This window comes from Pseudophryne corroboree, chromosome 3 (genome assembly GCF_028390025.1).
Source record: "Pseudophryne corroboree isolate aPseCor3 chromosome 3, aPseCor3.hap2, whole genome shotgun sequence".
Taxonomy (NCBI): Eukaryota; Metazoa; Chordata; class Amphibia; order Anura; family Myobatrachidae; genus Pseudophryne; species Pseudophryne corroboree.
The window spans coordinates 778,101,826-778,108,607 of NC_086446.1; the positions used below are offsets into that span (position 1 = coordinate 778,101,826).

General features: G+C 43.2%; 1 non-coding gene across 1 annotated transcript; it reads left to right on the top strand.

The window, feature by feature from the left end:
- Positions 1-953: 953 nt before the first annotated feature.
- On the top strand, positions 954-1,074 carry LOC134899937 (U5 spliceosomal RNA). The gene has a single exon (XR_010173474.1). It is a non-coding gene; the product is annotated as a U5 spliceosomal RNA (small nuclear RNA).
- Positions 1,075-6,782: the final 5,708 nt, after the last annotated feature.

Below are 6,782 nucleotides of genomic sequence, written 5' to 3' on the forward strand. Positions count from 1 at the left end.
AGGGAGACTGTGTACTACTGTAGGAAGGTGCCGGCCGCTCTTCCGGACGGCTCCCCGGCCCTATATACAGCGCTCTCCTGCTCTCCCTGCACCCGATCCCCGTACGCTGCAGGTAACATGGGGATGCAGGGGGGGGGAGGGGGAGTAATGCCCATAGCAGCAGCAAAGGCTGCATGGGTTAAAAATAGGCTGCTCAAACTACCTCACAAGCAGCGCAGCGTTTTAAACAGTGTCATGGGCTATAACATCAGTATAAAACTGTAGACTGTAATATCAGTGGGAACTGTGATTATAGGTTTCAGCACATTTTATATATATATAATATATAATGAAGCTTTTTGCTGCCAGGGACACTGTGTATAATATCAGTATGAACTGTGATTATATGTTTAAGCACATTTTATATATATATAATATATATATGAGGCTTTGGCTGGCAATAGGCTATCAGTGGCATAACCTATTGCAGGTTTAACCATGTTTTCTGTTATTTTATGTTAAGGCTGCAAGATAATAACATTCACTGCAGCCAGTGTTCATATTAATGGAGGCTAACTAAATGCATGTATTTTACTGTATCCTACACCTGTGTTATCACTGGATAATAGGATATTAAGCCTATATTAACTGTATAATAGGCTATTAAGCCTATATTAACACTGCAGCAGGTAACCTGTACTGTGATTTTCTGTGAAAGCATGGCATGACGGCCATTTTAATCATTGCTGTTTTTCCAGTTTATAATTCCAGAACATTCCGGCCATACACCTCTACTCCACAAGGAGGCGCAGGGGTGTTGGTGGGAATTTTTGGTCAGCATAAGTTAGCCATGTAAACTGTATTTCTACATAATTCTAGAACATTCCTGCCCTACATCTCTAAGCCACCAGAGGCGCAGGGGTCTTAGTAGGAATTTGGTTCGGGTTTCATATGCCAACTGCTTTTCATAAAGATTACTCTGATTTCTCTTCACAGCGAATAAATCTTTCGTTTTTTACTAAGGATTTCCGTAGAGAGAAACAACCATGCGTTTAATATAAATATGCTGTTCAGCAATAAAATATATATATGACATAATAACGTCATAGGCGTGCAATGTCTGTCCGTTGCCTATTGTGGTGTCTGTCTGCATAGCGAGTAAGGCTCTAGCGCAGACCAAAAATAATTTTAAAGTCCTATTTTAAGCATTGGCAATTCAAATAAACATAGGAGTCTCGGAAGTTATTCCGCCAGCTCTAACAAAAGACAGTCTTTCCAAAGGGCCAATTTTCCCTTTGGGTATCACAGTGTTTATTTAACTGGTCTTATAATTTAATGCACGATTCTATGTCAAATCTCACACCGATAACTACGAGTGAGAAGGCTACATTAGACCAGCACTCAGATAGTGCAGGGTTGTTGCCAACATACATTGCTAAATTACAGTGAGTCAAGGTCTCCATTTTTACACTTAGTACACTTTGACCACTATTTAATCGTTTCCAAGATGACGCCATCCGCCATTGCTACATGCGTCTGTGTCAAAAATTATAAAGACCCAAGAAACATTTGGGTCACTAGACTATGTATGGAAACAATGAGATTACTGTTAAAAGAAGCTGCAGAGTATATCTGTAAAGCTTCTTCTAACGACGGTACTTCGAATCTCACTTTTCATTGTCGCTAGTTCAGCACGACAAGGCCACAGCTTGTTGGTCCTAAATTTGATATTCAGCCATTACCGCATCCAGTATCAAAACGGAATACTTGGGCCGGCATTTAATCCCTTTAGACTTCAGTTTCAAGGCGTTGGTACAAAACACTCACGCCTTGTAACGACAGGACGCTACGGTCAGCAAGCCAGTAGTTTGATGACCTCTTTTCCAATTGTGGAAGCGTGTCTTTAAATGTTACTTTTGAGGGGTTTCCACACTTCAACTCAAGTTACAGTTAAAGGACATGACTGCCTCAGTCGAACGGTTTGGCAGGTGGCCATTTGGCCTCTGCTGGGTTTCAGCTGTCTTTATAATACAGGCTGTAGTACAACAACAGAGTCAGGGTTGTTTATTTCCCCTCTGTTTGGGGTAACAAAACCATACAGCTCCGTCGCAGTTTCAATCAGCAAGTCACTTACTGCAGTTTGAAAATGGATTTGCTGCGGTTGGTATTGGCATATTGGAGCCACAAACTTGCATACTTGCACTTGATCTTCACAATGCATATATACCCATTCCGGTTTGCTCATCACAGGTTTTAGCGTTTGCAAATCGCCACAACCATTAACCATTTCAGGTCTACCGTTTATTATACTCTGGTATTTACCAAAGTGATGTTGGAAGATGATAGTTCATCTCACATAAGAACTCTGTCGCAACAGAGTTTCTCTATCTTAGATGATCTGCTCATAAGAACTCTGTCTCAACAAAGTTCCTCTAACTTGCGCTACTAATGTATACTGCGCTAGCAGATCACGTTCAAAATACAATTCCGTCTAAACGATGTCAATTCCTAGGTAATATTATAAATACGGTAAATCAAAGCATTTACCTACTACACCAGCAAGAACAAATGTACATCTAGTAATTAGTGCAAATCACGCACACTAACGGTACATTGGTGTATTCACCTAGTTAAGATAATAATGCGTTTTAAAGCGATTTATTTTGCCGCCCTTCACTCGCCGTTCCCACAGAGGGGCGAGGGTGTATAATACTCTGGACGAGAGTCGCAGAGGTTCAGGAGTTGTGGTTTACAAAAGATCAGCGACAGAGGTTCTAAAACACGATAGATTGCTGTCGATAAATGTTCTGGAACTACGTGAATTTTACAATGCAGTACATGCTTCGCTTTCAGTCTGACCACGGCCAGTCAGACAACGCAACGGCAGTTGCATACAGAGACAAAAAAGCCGCATGGCAATGCGGCAGGTAACTCCAATTCTCAATGGCTCAGAACACTATTATGTGAAAGTGTCAAGAGATTATTCCGTGCGTGGACATCTGTTAGACAGATGATCTCACCCGTCAGAATTTGGATCCTGAAAACTGGACATTAAATCCAGAGGTGTTTCTTGGGGTTACCCTCAACATGATGGCATCTCGCCACAATTACAAAAGCTCAGTATCTGTACAAAACAACAGATCACAAGGGCAGTGGCAGTGGAGTCTCTCACATTCATGTGGTCATTCAGCATCGTGTATCTGGCTCCACCATTTTCCGCTGCTCTCTCCGTTGTCAAAACGGATCATAAGACAGTTCGTCACAGTCATACTGATGGTATCTCATGTGTGTTGGAGAAGTTGCTTCTCGAATTTCCAAGGAATACTTGCACACGATCTTGGGGCGCTCATAATACGTCCAACCTGTTACATCAGGGAACGTTCTTTTACCCATATTTACCTATGTACCTATTACCTATGTACCGCAGCTGCGGTTGATGGGGTGAGGGTTCAAACGCCCTCTTAAGAAATAGAGCATTACAGTGTCGGTTATACCAACCATGTTACGAGATAGTAGACCGCTTAAGGCAGCTCATTATTACAAAATTTCGTGTGCTTACATAAGTCGTAAACCTCGGAAGTTTCCAACATCATCCTTCAAGTTACCCGTATTCTGTTAAACGGGGTGGTATGGAAAACTGCGTTTACTGGCACGGAGGGTGCAGGTATCTGTGTAGTAAACTTATCTTCAAAGACGTTTGTCTTTATTGCGTCTGTACACACCGTTATACAAGGTGTCACCAAAGTTCAGACTCTATTTATCTCACCTACAGCGCCAGGCAACTGGAGGTTGGGTTCAGATTTCTTACAGTTTCATATTTTGAACACTTACAACACATGGGGATTAAGTTTCTCACTTTGGAAAACATTTTTCTTCTAGCCTTGGCTTCGGCAAGGGTTTTGTTTTCATATTTGGGTGCCTTGTATTCCAAGCCACCGTATTTGAGTTTTCTCATGACAGCAGATCTTCCGACGAATTCCGCTTTCGTATCCTTCACATCTATATACCAATAGTGGTTCCTGTGTGGACAGCACATTCTAGAATTCTGAATGTGGTACACGCATTACGCGTTTATATATGTCCCGAACGTCTACAGTACGTGATATGAATACGTTGTTTGTTCTCTATGATACTGCCAACTGGGGTTAACCAGTTTCTCAGCAGACATTATCCAGTTGAATAATAATAATGACTACAAGTCAGGGTTCCTTTAAGGCTAAGTTACAATCGCCTACGTCAGTAATAGCTCATCCCACAGGTTCTGTGGGAATGTCAGACCCAGCGGGTCGGGGAGCGTCTACGACGCGGCTACATAGCCTTCAGTGCACCACGTTTGTGCACGTTTACATATAATGGTGGCGCCATCAGCATCTAGCTTTGGTCTGCCTACTGTTACAAGTATCAAACGGCTCTCCCGCCCACGAGGGAAGCTTTGGTACGTCCCAAGAGTACTCCAGTGACCCCTAGTGGATGATAAAGAAAATAGGATTTTGGTACTTACCAGGTAAATCCTTTTCTTTGAATCCATAGGGGGCACTGGACGCCCACCCAGAGCAGTTTTACCTGGGTTGTTTTAAGCTCAAGGGAGCTTAGGGTCACAAGTTTTACTTGGTTTGTATTAAGCTCAGAGGAGCTTGTGGTAACACATTTTCACCGATTGGTTCAAAGTATAAAGTTCTATCGGTTAAGGTGTCAACTGTTTAGTTGACAATAAGGTTATGGGTCAACTTTGTTGTTGTCCGTTATGTTATAGGTATTCTCCATTGTCAACCTCTCTATATCCTGTTCGCTCAGTAAAAAACACTGACAAAGTACACTGAGGTACTCGGGGATATGGAGGGGGGAGAGTCCTAAATTTGAATATTCAGTGCCTTTGTTCGGCTACGCCCGTCCATATCCCAAGAGTACTCCAGTGCCCCCTATGGATTCAAAGAAAAGGATTTACCTGGTAAGTACCAAAATCCTATTTTTTGTTGCTGCATCACAAACTTGATAGGAAGCATTAAAAATTAAACCGAACTTTGTTCTGAGTGTTGAGTAAGAGTGAAAGACAATGTGGTTCCCCGAGGAGGTGGCACTTGTTATAATAGGAGGACAGAAAGGCCTATGCAAGTGGCTGGTGACAAAAGGGTCCCACACTCCATAATAAACACACTGGCAGGTTAATTGGCTTCGGTCAATAAATTACCCTAAGGGTGTGTACACACGGTGAGATCCTTGCTATGCCCGATTTTCACTTGCGATTTCCTTTGAGCTCCCCGGAGCCGAGCACCACCGATTTTGACTGTGCTTACGATTTTGGCTTATGTGACATTTTGGCTTATGTGAGATGTTATTGACATGCGAGATGAACTAGATAGTACACCGATCTAGCAAGGATTGACTTGCCTGCACAGTATCTTTTCTTGCGATGCCGACCTGGCGGGACCGCGCATCGGGATTGCAAGGTGACTTTCACCTTGCGATCTGCACTAACTTTTCTTGCAATTTTGACTATATAGTCAAAATCGAAAGAAAATATCTCACCGTGTGTACACATCCTTACTGTGGGTGTGCCCATGTGATTAGGATTATAGATAGTAAGCTCCTTTTGGTGCAATGATTACTGTGAATGACGAGCATTTTCTGTAAGGCGCTGTGTAATGTGTGCTATACAATTAATAAGTAAATATTGGTATACCATTGCCTGAGAGAGCTCCCTACTCAACTCTAAAGAGATGATCTCAGCGGGGACTGATGCGCGGGGCCAGAAGGGTGCCGTGTACCCTGATTGGTCCCCTACAGATAAAGTTTTACTGGTTATTACTAAGAAACCCTCACTCGGAGGTCACTAGCATGAGCACCTGGTGGGGTGCATGAGATCCCTCACATGGGGACAGAACTGACTGGAGATTTGGGACGGGGGACACTGCATCCACATTACCCAGGATTGCAGTGAAGCCTTGCGCCTCCTCCCATTAGTGTATCAATTTTTGATATATGGGGCCGCATGTGATGGAGGCTGAGTTGTCCGGAGGTGCGGGTTCCCGGCTGAACTTTTTTTCTTAAAGCTGCAATCATTTTACCTTGTTTGATTGCCGCTTTAAAAATAACAGACTAGTTCGACCGGGAACCCGCAGCTCCAGCCAACTCTGACTTCACTACGTGCGGACCATTGCCCCTAAGTTCAGTATTTGTCTTACATTATAGAATATTTATCATGAAACAATATTTTCCCTAAAATCTATCGATCTGAATTATTATAGTAGCAAGTGCAGGTGTGGTTCATTGGGTCGACGCTAACTACAGTAGGTCGACAGTCATTAGGTTGATCACTATTGGTCGACAGTGACTAGGTCAGTGATGGCTAACCTTGACTCTCCAGCTGTTGTTGAACTACACATCCCAGCATGCCCTGCATCAGTTTTAGCATTGCCAAATAGCAAAACTGTAGCAGGGCATGCTGGGGTGTGTAGTTCAACAACAGCTGGAGTGTCAAGGTTAGCCATCACTGGACTAGGTCAACACCTGAAATAGGACGACATGGAAAAAGGTTGACGTGGTGTTTTTGTTTGTGTCGTTTTCTCCGTACAGTGACCAGGAACCCCAATTAGAGCACCGCGTCGGCTCGCAAGGTTACTATTCCCAATTGTAGTCCACATGGATCGTAAAGTAAGAAAATGTGGTAAAAATGTCAAAGGTCGACCTTTTTCTTGTGTCGACCTTTGCCACGTCGACAAAGCACGTTGACCAATAGTGGTGGCCCTAAAGACTGGATACCGCAAGTGCACAGCAAAAGACATCAAGGTGAACACTTCTAGCAC